The following is a 12,409-nucleotide window of genomic DNA, read 5'->3' on the forward strand; positions in this document are numbered from 1 at the left end:
GGAGTTGTTGCATTCTCTGCCCAATACTCAGCACCATTACAAACTGTCCAACAGCATGTGACATCTTTACTCTCAACACAGGAAGTACAGTTAGTTCAATTCACAGCCCTCTGGTGCTGGAGCAACAGCTGCGATGTTCCAGGCTTTAGGCTGGAAAGTGAAACTCGTTGTGACTTCTGTAGTGAAATTAGTTATAGGCATCAGTCTGCTTCAGGGTCTGCATTAGAGTCTCCGTCAGGGTCTACGGCAATGACGAGAAGTCTCTAAAGTTGCCCTAGGTTTGGGTCGTGCTTAGCATGCATAGTGCAGTTAGGCAAGCAGCAGTGGCCAAAAAGAATAGCAAGCAGGTCCTCCATATCCTGTTCATAGTGCTGGCACTCAGCAGCCGACTGCTGCTTGAAGAAGCTCATTCCCCTATGGCACTGCCTCTGAGACTCCACTTCCCAACTCAACAGCAGCCCCAATCACAGAATCTGTGCTTATTATAGCCCCCTAATTGCCATAATATATCTCTTCCCTATAATATTGTAGGGAGTCCTTCAACTATGAAAGGAGTGACAGTCCCTGTTTTATCTTCTTTTCTCCATTTCAAGGGTTGACAAGAAATTTCTGTTTTCTGTCTACCTTCAATACCTACTAGATTAGTATAGGCATCCTGTTTAGGTCAAACTTTTGGCCATTTCTGCATGGGGGAACACAGTCCAATCTGCTCCAGTGCCAATCAAGCCTAGGAAAGCAATTCCTTCTGCGTGGATAACACAAAGAGGTTTTTCTGAAGAAATCATAGCTGTAAACAATTTCATTGTGGTTTCACTGTTTTGGCCCATTTTTCAACTCATTTTCCTTCTTATTTATACCAGATCTTGAAAAAACATGTAACTGAGCTATATATTGGTTTTCATTTATGTAGCTGTCATCATCATTAGCATTCATTATTGTAATAGAGAACATTTCCCCACTCATGTGTTTTCCTAAAGGTATAATGTAGGTATACTCTGGCTTTGGTGGAGCCATTAATCATAAAGGGTGAATAGGTATTTCAATAGAAGTATATGGAGGCTTCAGCTTGCTGCCAAAGCTGCATACTGGTTTTTCCATTCCATCTCCTGCTGGTCCTGAACTGTCATACCCCATGATTGTTTTTGATGGGGCCCCTGAGAGGGGGCCCTTTTTCCATTTAAATTTCCTTGTCTACATTCTGATGCTCAGTGTCCTGCCTTTTCACACTTTGAACACAGAGTTTTAGGATGATGTGCCCTGACCTAGGAAGAAAAATTCTTTATCAGGGCACTCTAACAATCTTTCTTTAAGTATCCAGGTTTTCCACAAACAAGCAAGTCCATTTCTCTTTATTTCCCATGTGCATATTAGCAAATGCCTCTGTCATTAATTCTGTATGATACACTTGAGACTCTACTCTGTCACATCTTTGAATCATTTCCTCAGTGGTGGCATTCCTTCTTAAGCCAATCATTGCTTTCTGACAATCTGTATTTGCATTAGTCCTTGTTAATTGTATTATTAATACATCTATTCCTGCTACATCTCCTAAAGTTCTTCCAACTGCTTCCTGTAACCAGCCAAAGAAATCTACAAAAAAACCTCATCATTTCTTTGTTGGATAAGTGAAAATGGTTCTTTCTTATCATTTTGTATTGGAATATGTCCCCAAACATTCTTTACACAAGTAGCAATTCTTTCATATATCTAACCCATAATATAGTTGGTCTGCATTATTGAAAAATTGACCTGTGCCACTAAATTGTTCATAATATGTGGTAGCATTGGGAACTTGTGCATGCCTCAAAGCCATCTGTATACATTGTTTTATAAACTCCATCATCCAAAAATAATATTGTCTGGGTGACAAACATGCTCTATCTGCTTCCAATCATTAGGTGTTAATATGGAGCATGAAAGAGTCTCCAATTGTAGTCAGACAAAAGGTGATCTTGGCCCATATTTCCCCACTGCCTTCTCTAAATCTCTGACTACTTCTATATATATATATATATATATATATATATATAGTGGCTTATGTCTTCACCTAAAGTTTCCTGGATTAAAAGGATCTGGCTCCCCATAATAGGATATGACTGAAAATCACCTCCTAGATCCATCAAACTTTCTCTCTGATATTTTGCTTTTTTTTAATGGTTTTTTGTACTACTAAAGTCTCTTCCCTAAGTGCTGTAGGGCTGATCATAGGCTTTTCTTGATAATACTTCTTTATTTCTTCTGCCTCAGGCCATAGATGTGAGTATACTTTCTCTTTACCTTCACTTTCCTCCACACCTCCTTGTACCAAATTCCTTAACATCAGCCCCATGATAAACTTACCTTCTTTGAAGTCTTTTCGATGTTGCCTAGAATTTTTCCTTGCTTGTATCTGCTGGTCCTTATCCCGGATTCTACTCAGATGGCTCTGCCTTTATGTTCCTGTTTGGGGGCCATTTGTTGAATCCCTTTCTGGACTCACTTATCTTTTCCCCAAGCGAGTGTTGATGGGATCAAAGACAAGAGAGACAAGTTCTACTTTACACCAAGATTTCCATTCATTTACCAAAATACAAATACTTAAATATCCTCCTCAGTCCCTGGTCCACTCCCACTTCATGGCACTTAGTAAAACAACACTCTGGTGCTCAAAGACACCAGGTGATGAAGCGTTTTACAGTACTCCCACACACAATAGTCCTTAACAGGCTGTGCAATCACATTTACTTCACTTATTATTTTCACTTCACTATGCCAAGGCTAAGAAAATAACTGGAAGTTTAGAAAAGTAAGCTATGACTCATCATCAAAAAATGAGAAGGAAAAAATAGACCTATTCCATTCATCTCTCATGTGAATTTAAAGACTTTTGGTAGCCATTTTGAGTATGCATTTTCATGAGTTTACAACCAGCACCTTATCATTCTCCTCCTAATGATCTATTTACCTGCCCTGACTGATTATTGTTGCTTCATCATGTCCAACTCTTCCAGACACTGGAGTTTTCTGGTTTGCCATTTCTTCTTCAATAGATTAAGGCAAACAAAGGTTAAGTGACTTTCTCAGGATCATACAGCTAGTGAGTTTCTGAGATTAGATTTGAACTCAGGTCTTACTGGCTCTAGGACTAGTATTCCATTCACTGAGCCATTTAGTTGCCTTGAACTACAGCTACATGATATTGACTATTAATTATTAGCAGGCGTTTCAGAGACAATAGCTTGTCTTGTTTATACAAGAAAGTTTCAAAAATCCTCATTTTAAAAAATCTTATCCTTTTTACCAAAATACTATGCTTGGAATTTTGTAACCAGTTTATAAGAACTGCAGCGATATTGTCATGAGACATTCTTTGATGGAATTCCGCTGATAAATTTTCAAAGTTCATGACCATTGAATTGTTCAAATAGTTTATTTAAGTGTAGTTCATTTCCAGTCCCATTGCTCTCTCAGACAGTAGGTAGAGATAGTAGGTAATATATGGGCTCAATACAAATGTCTAAATTTTTTCATTCTGATATCTATCCTTACCATTCTCCTTAAAATTGTTCTTTCTAGGGGCGGCTAGGTGGCGTAGTGGATAAAGCACCAGCCCCGGAGTCAGGAGTACCTGGGTTCAAATCCGGTCTCAGACACTTAATAATTACCTAGCTGTGTGGCCTTGGGCAAGCCACTTAACCCCATTTGCCTTGCAAAAAAAAAAAAACAAAAAAATTATTCTATCAAAAGTTAACAATGACTTAACTACCAAATCATATAACCAAAATTAAAGAATGTTGAAGGCTATCCAAAGTCAGCCAACCTAGCCCATTTTTGTTTTTTTTGATTTGTTTTGCTTTTTGGAGGGAAGCAATCACAGTTAAGTGATTTGTCCAGCATCACATAATTGTCTGAGGTCAAATTTGAACTCAGTCCTCCTAACTCCAAGGTCAGTGTTCTATAGCCTATTTATTTTTTTTTAAATTAAAATTGTTCATTTTTCAAACTATATATAGTTATAACAATCCTTTAACCCATTTATTTTCAATGAATTTTTCCTACCTGTGGCTCTTCTTTGTGCCATTTGTCCACTTATAATTTCTTAAATTCTTTTTTTTTAGGGTTTTTTTTTTTGCAAGGCAATGGGGTTATGTGGATTGCCCAAAGCCACACAGCTAGGTAATTATTAAGTGTCTGAGGCTGGATTTGAACTCAGGTATTCCTGACTCTGGGGCTGGTACTCTATCTACTGTACCACCTAGCCACCCTCAAATTTCTTAAATTCTTAAAAATTCTTTTTCCTTTTCCCTTTATGACAAGATGCTATCCTGGTTTTCTTTTTAACCCTCAATAACTTCTCTGCCTCCATAAAAGGATACTCTACTTCTCTATATTTCTTATTATGGCTATTCTCCAATGTCTTTAGTCTTTTTTCCTCATCTCTATTCCTTATTTTTATTTCATGTTCATAAATGTATGTCTCTGTACCTTACAATTATTGTCCCTTTTTCAGTTAGTGGGTAATATCTTTCATCATAGGTCCTTTGGGGACAAGGCTGATCATTGCATTGGTTAAAGTTCTTAAATCTTTCAAAATTGTTTTCCTCAATAATTTCACCATCCTTAAATAAATTAACTTGATTCTACCCCTCCATTTTGAATAAGTTTATAATACCTAGAATTCTCTGAAATCATTACCTTTTTTTAATTTCTTATGGCACAATAAATTTCCATTACATTCAGAGATGAAGGGATTCATTATTTGTTCACACATTCTCCAAATGTCAAAGAGTAAATCTAAGGTTGCCCCTTAAATTCTAGATTTTTAAATTTTCTTTTATTTTCTCTTTTAATCCTTTTAATCCTTTTCCTTCAGAATCAGGAAGTGTTTGGGTGTATGTATTCAACCCTTCCTTGTCCATTTCAGATAAAAGTAAAGTTTACATGATGCTGACTTCCATCTCCTTTCCTCCATATATGCATATTCTATCACACAAAGCAATAGTAAGAAAAAGCAATTTCTGTCTTTTTTTCTTTATCCTTTCAGCAACTAGTGATTTTTTTTAACTCTCCCTTCTCTTTCCTGTCTTCAAACACTGAGAAGAGAATCAAGCTGTCTTCCAGAAGCCCTGTGTCATTTGTTTATTTTTAACTCCCTTAATAATCTTTGGAGGCATTAAGGTACTGAAGGGATATTTGTTTCTTTGCCTCCTTTTGGAATGCAAACACTAAATCATCATAAACTACCTTCTAATTACTCAGGTAAATTTACCTTTCTTGTTTTCTATGGACACATGTTCATATTTTACAGTTCCTACTCATCTTGCTTTTCATAAAAATTTCTTGAAACTCCTCTATTCCGTTAAAGATGAATTTTGTCTCAAAGAATTATGCTTAGCTTTGAAAGGTAAGTTATTTTTGGTTTTAACTCATTCTTTAATTCTAAGATCTCTCATTTATGGTAGAAACTTCCAGGTCTTCTGATTTCTTGTTACTTCAACTGATTTTTTTGGATTCTTGCAATTTTTTTTGACATTTGAGTTTTTGATATTGACTATGCATTCCTGGAAATTTTCTTTTGAGGGTTACTTTGCGGAAGTAAGTAGTAGAATATTCCTAGCCTTTCCCAACCTCTTGTTGTAATAGATTTGTAGTCTGTATGCTTTTGTTTTTAGATTATTGCTTTCAGGAAATCCAATTATTCTTAAGTTTTTCTTTTACTTGTTTTCCAGTAAGTTGCTTTTTTATTGCATTTTATACACACACACACACACACACACACACACACACACACACACATATATATAAAATCTTTGGATTTTCCTTCAATATCTCTTGTTTCATAGTCATTGATTTGTTTGACTATTCTAGGCTTCAGGAAGTACATTTCTTGGATAAGACTTACCATTTCTGCCAAGATACTTACTCTTTCCAATATTTTCTTTAGAGGTGTTTCTTAATATGTCTCATTTCATTTGTTCTAGTTCTCATGTATTTATTATGGAAAGTTTCTTTTTCCCCTTCTCTCTCTCTCTCTCTCTCTCTCTCTCTCTCTCTCTCTCTCTCTCTCTCTCTCTCTCTCTCTCTCTTCTCCTTTTAGTTTTTGCAAGGCAATAGGGTTAAGTGGCTTGCCCAAGGTCACACAGCTAGGTAATTATTAAGTGTCTGAGACCGGATTGGAACTCAGGTACTCCTAACTACAGGGCTGGTGCTCTATCCACTGTGCCACCTAGCTGCCCTCCCCTTTTCTCTTAAAGTTTTTTTGCAGTAACCTGTTCCTTCTCTCAAAAGATCTCTGAATTTGAAATAATTTTTATATTCAAAAATGCTTTCTTAGATATCTTCCTCTCTGCTTCAGCTTCTGAACTGGAACTTTGTGCCAAAGCAATTCTCTGATTTCTTGCTACACTTTCAGTATGGTTAGCCCTGTTTGGTTTGGCTTTAGGTCCCCTGGACTTGTGCTTACCTCAAGTGCTTCCATGATTAGCAACTCCTCTTTAAGATCCAGATTTCTCAATGTTCACAACCCTCTGTGTTGTTTCAGGACAGTGTTAGTTGCTTTCAGAGACTCTGGGCTTGAGATGTCCCAGTATGAACATTGTAGCAACACACTGTTTGGAATGATGCTGGTCCCTGAACACTGTAGATTGCCAGGACTTCCAGTGTCCCAATCCTAGGTATTTCTCATGGAATCCTTCCTTTGTAGCCCCCAGACAGAGACCCTTGTAGGCTATGCATCTCTCATCTCTGGTTGTTTTGGAAATTTACTCTGTGATATTGCGGGCTTTTGTTTTCTACTGTCTGTGGGTTTGTGGTTGAATTTTTTTGTAGTTGTGTGGTAGATGTTGACCTGTTCACTGAAGTTACTCATTGGATTTTTTGGTCATTATTCATTCTGGTATGGACTTCCAGGTTTTGCTAGACAACAACAACGATGACTACTACAACTAGCATTTATTTAGTATTTTAAGGTTTACTAAATGCTTTATAAATATTATCTCATTTTTTCCCCTCAAAGCAACCTGAAAAGTAGGTGCTATTTATCCAAATTTTATAGAATTATTTTTGTCAAAATATTTTGGAAATACCATTTTCCCCAGAATTCAGACCCAGCAAGCAGGCTGTGCCCTGAACTTGGCTTAACAACAGTCCTCTCCTTAGGATAATCTCATGCCTTGGCATCATCCCTCATCCCCTATATTGCTATGATCTGTATTTTTGCCCTCTATTTCCCAAGGACTGAGAGTCAATGGACTGCAATATAAAGCTATCCATCCCTCAACTTTCTTGACAAGTTCATAATCGTTGTTCCTTGCTACTATTAAGTGAACCAAACCTGATACTTGTACTCTTATTCTGACTGATTCAAGAGACAATCAACTAGGAGACTGTTCCCACAGGACCCAGGAACACCATGGAACACCTACTCAAGACCTAAAAATCATTATGCTCAACTTACTGGTGATTTATGTATATAAACTCTGTCTTTCCACTAGCAAGATAAGGCTTTACCAGTCACTCTGCTCACAAGAGTTGTTTTTATCACTTTGAGATTAACAAACTTCTGTTTGATCTCTGACTCTCCTGTCTCTAAACTGTTCTGTTCAGTTTGGCTATTCACAGTTTAGAGACTGGTACTGATTTTTTTTAACATTTTCCAGTTTTTCAATTGTTCAAATTAAAAATGCCTACATAGAAAGTAGAGATAGAGATAAATAGGAATTTATTTTGTTCAACAACATATAAAACTATCTGCAGTAGTTGCTTCTTGTGAGCTAAGCAAGCAGATCAAGTCTTAAGTCTTCTGATTCTTTCTTTGCTAGTTCCTTTCTGAAACAGCCGCAGGAGCAAAGAGCAAGCAACTGTTATTTCTGTATTAGGCCAGTAGCTAAAAATACTGGAGAGTTATTAAGGGAAAAGTCTTTACCTTTTAAGAAAGTAACAAGATATACAGGCTCTACAGATATATAGACAGGACCGACCTCCTTGCACCCACTGATGATAGAGTGGGAACACTGACGTTACAGTTAGGTAACCAATTTGCAAACAGTCACTATCAATATTATAGACACCCTCTAAGAAGAAAAGCTACAAAGTTTGTAAAGTTGCAAAGTCAATAATAGTAAACAATTCACAATTGTAGTTACTGAGTGGTTTGCCTCCCATTCAGTTAGGCATCTTTGTACTTTTTTCTTTTTTAAGAACTCATCTATTTCCATGATTTCAGCTAAAATTGCAGGGGAAATCTCAAAAGAATCTATTTGAAAGACTCCTGTAATCATATCTAGATCCCTAACTTCTCTCCTCAGTTCTAGAGGCCTTCCGATGGCTAGATTTTCTAATGCCTTCTGCATATTTTCACTAGGGTGTCCTACCATCAACTCAAATTCTACATATCTCAAGACTTTAACTCATATTAACACCCCAACTCACTCCCTTTCCTGAAATCATTATCTCCATTAATAATATAATATAATATGATAATAAAATGGAATGTTATTCAGGTTCACAACTGAATTATTTGGAGGGTGGGGGAAGGGGAACAGCAGTCTAGATCTTTTCACAAACAAAAGCTATTACTAAAATTTACTTTTCTTTTTAGTTTTTGCAAGGCAATAGGGTTAAGTGACTTGCCCAAGGCCACACAGCTAGATAATTATTATTTGAACTCAGGTACTCCTGACTACAGGGTCAGTGCTTTATCCATTGCATCACCTAGTTGCCCCCTATTTTGGTAATGTTAAAAAGAATTTGAATATTTCAATAACAAAGACCATTTTGATCTCATTGGACTTGTTCCTCATTTTTCTCTTATGTTTGTTACAATACCAGAAAATTATTTATTGAATGCCACTGACTGTAATGCATTTTGAAATACCAAGGAGGGAAAAGTTATTCTCCTTTTTCTCAACTAAGAAATACAGTCCTTTTTCATCATTTAATAACTAGAAAGAAAACAGCCATCCATCAATTGGAAAATAGTTAAACAAATTATAATAATATATTACTGTGCCATAAGTAATGAATTTAAAAAATTAAAAACACTGGAAAACATAAAGTGATATACAAAAAAGTAAAAAGAAACAAAAATATGTATAAATGTGAAGTAGGAAAGAAGAATAAAGTGAAACTAAATTCTATGTAATTATATTGATAAAATCTGACCCCAGTTTTGAAATTAATTCATTTACCTCTTTTATTTGTTTTTCAAAGTTGGGGTATTATTATATTCACAATCAGACATGGCTGATATGTTGGTGTTATTACTGAATTACTTTTTTTAATCTTTTTTTTACTATTACCACAGTTTGTACATTGAATATAGAATGAGAAAGGTATAAGAAATGATAGTAATTTTCTAAAGTTGTTTATAAAAATAAGATTAAGAAATTTTGTTCTCTAATATTATTGTTGAAATTTAAACTTGGGGAATGAGAGGTAACAAAATTCTCCGCTTAACCCATATACATATATGTGTGTGTGTGTGTGTGTGTGTGTGTGTGTGTGTGTGTGTGTGTGTATAGCTGTATTATTTTCCTTTAGGTTTGCTAGTTCATTGACTAAAGTCACATTTATAAGTGGCAAATTGGTCAAGGCAGGATTGTTTCACTGTGCCCTGGCAATCCTTATGAACAGTTGTGTGAGTGAATATGAAGAGTTCTTTGTAAGGCCCTGAGCTAGTCATCATTAGAGAACACAGGCTAAATATTTAGGTCTATGCCTAGCTTTCATCTGTACTATTGGTAAGCTACAAATATTTTCAAACAACAGAGTAATATTAAAGTCACTTCTATTTGGCTTTGGAGTTTATCCTACAGCTATTCTTGCAGGATGTCATTTGACATTATACTTTGTAGTCTAATGTTAAAGGTAGCCAAGTGGATACAGTGGATACCTGAAGTCAGGAAGACATGTGCTTCAGACACTTACTAGTTGTGTGACCCTGGGTTAGTCTCTCAATCCTATTGCCTCAATGCTTCAACTGTAAACTACACTGGAATACAAAATGGTAAGCCACTCCAATATCTTTGTCAAGAAAACCCCGAATGGAGTCATAGAGACATGACAAAAAATTACTGAACAATAAGGTTGATGTTACTTTGGATTCCTGAAGTACTCATACAGCACAGGGGAAAATAATCTAACAATGTGACAGAAGAATTAAGGGCAGAACTCAGGGATTCCCCGGCGGCGGTGATGAGGGTGCTGGAGATGGAGGTGGCCGAGGTTATGGGCGCTTCACCTTGCTGGGGCTTCCGCACCTCCACGGCTGGGTCCTGCCGGGCAGCGGGAGGCTTGGTACTGTCTGTCGTGATGCCAACACCTCAGGACACCAAGATATCATCATTCTCAAACCTCTCGAGTGGCCGGAAGGTGATGGCCTGGCCATGCTGGCAGCAGGAGGTGCAGGGCTTGTTGTGTTCCTACACACAGCTGTGGGTGTCAGTGACCTAGAGCTGAATCCACCAAGCTACCCCTGGTTTCATCTCCTCTTTGGACCAAGGAAGCATCCGCTGGGGCTTCCAGGAGTATAAGTAGGTGTGCTCTTCCTGCCACAGCATGGACTGCCTGGCTTATCACCATTTGGTGGGTGTGTGCTTCATAAAGTCAGAAGCTAAAGCAAAGGCAGAGGAGATAGAGGTTCAGGATGGCCCTAATGAAGATGGAGAGATGTTTATGAGTCCAGGGAAGCTTTCTATTTGCCCAAGCCCTACCCCAACCCTGAGGCTGCCTGGGCTGCCAACAGTGGAGCAGTATCCCTCTCCCTTCTCTTCCCACCACCTCAGCTACCTCATCTGAGCCAGGCACAGCTGTGAGGATTATATCTTTTCCTGCTCACAGGATGCTGTTATTCACCTACTGGAGTCCTCATTCAAGAGGGTCTTCACTTCAATGCCTACTTCCCTGGCCAGGTCACGGCTGTGGCTCCCCCTATCTACAATGATGTCCTTGAGTATGATGATGGTATACCAGCCACTATGTCACAAGTAGCAAAGGACGTGTGTACTTTCCTGCTTTGGGCATCTGAACTAGAACATGATCATCGCAAACTCATGGGGTTCAAGATGCTGCTGATGTTTAGCTTGCTGATCCCTCTCACCCACACCATGAAAAGGCACAAGTGGTCAGTGCTGAAGAGTCATAAGTTGCCATACTAGCCCTCTAATTGATCACAAGATGTGGGCATCTTCCCCCACTTTTGGGCTTGATTCACCTCAGCCCAGCTTGGTACATCTTGTCCTACAGGCATGGTCAGCCTGGCAGTCCAGTCCAAAGCAGTTGACAACTCCTCTTGGATAGGCAAGGGTAGGGTAGGGGTGGGGAAGAACAACTAACTGGCTTCTCCCCACCAGCACAGAAAGTCTCCTCTTCCCCCCACCAGAAATAAAATGTTTCTCCAGGTTGAAAAAAAAAACTCAGGGGTTACAAATTTATCACAAAGAAACAATAAAGTAAATAATTCATAAAAAAGATCATTGAAATGTAATATTATAACATAGTCCAGGAATAATAAAGAATCCATTAAAATAAATCTAAGGGTCACAATTAGCAACTATTCCCCAGCCAATTAATATACTTAAAGGCCCCTATCTACTCAATGGGCATTTACAAATCTGTGAGACTAATTTACTCATCTATAAGTATTCCTAGGATTCAAGCCTGTTACAGATACTTTCTGCTCAGTTTCCTGAATTTTTGAGGAAAATAAAAATATTTGATTTAAACTAAATCAAATTCTATATTTCACTTTCTCAGAAGAATTCTGACAAAATTAATAACAATCACTTATTTCCAACAACAGTGGCTCCTTTGCACATGGAGGGTAAATAGTAATCATTTTCATAAATAGTATCAATTGTTTCAGGGGTTTTTTATGGCTACCTATCAACTCCAGTTTTTCCTCAGATATTTATCCTCAAATGTCATTCAAGGCCAATGGTAACAAAAAAAGTTATACTTGGTTCACTACTCAGATTTAAATTTGGATTTCTTGTGCTAAACCCAGAGAACCTCCATTGGAAATGAAGAATTAGAAATCCAGCCACAACCTACATTTTAGTAAGGTATAGTTGACGGAACCAAGAAAAGAATGTCTTTTTCCTTCCCTGGATGTATTTTCTCCTTCCTCTAAACTGAGTGAAAGTAGAATCTAGATCCTATAATCTGACACTAACAGAGTACTTATCTGAGCTCCTTCTCTACCTTGGTCCTTCTACATTAAAATGATCTTTGTTTATTGTGCAGTGTCCAACTACAAGAAAAGACAAACTGCTGTTATCTTCTTCCCCATCCCAAGTGCTTATCAAAAGGAAGACTCCCAAAAGAAGGAAAAATGGATAAATTGGTTTTCACTAATAGGATTAGAAGGGTTGAACAATAGAATATCTCTGTACCTATATAAATTTGAACAAAATAGACTTTGCATAATGTT

The 12,409-nt window shown here is 37.5% G+C and overlaps 1 pseudogene; it reads left to right on the plus strand.

Moving 5' to 3' along the window:
• The first annotated feature begins 296 nt into the window (after nucleotides 1-296).
• Nucleotides 297-11,135, plus strand: LOC141489389 (cytochrome c1, heme protein, mitochondrial pseudogene; annotated as a pseudogene).
• The last annotated feature ends 1,274 nt before the right edge of the window (nucleotides 11,136-12,409 follow it).

Source organism: Macrotis lagotis, chromosome 5 (assembly GCF_037893015.1).
Source record: "Macrotis lagotis isolate mMagLag1 chromosome 5, bilby.v1.9.chrom.fasta, whole genome shotgun sequence".
Taxonomy (NCBI): domain Eukaryota; kingdom Metazoa; phylum Chordata; class Mammalia; order Peramelemorphia; family Peramelidae; genus Macrotis; species Macrotis lagotis.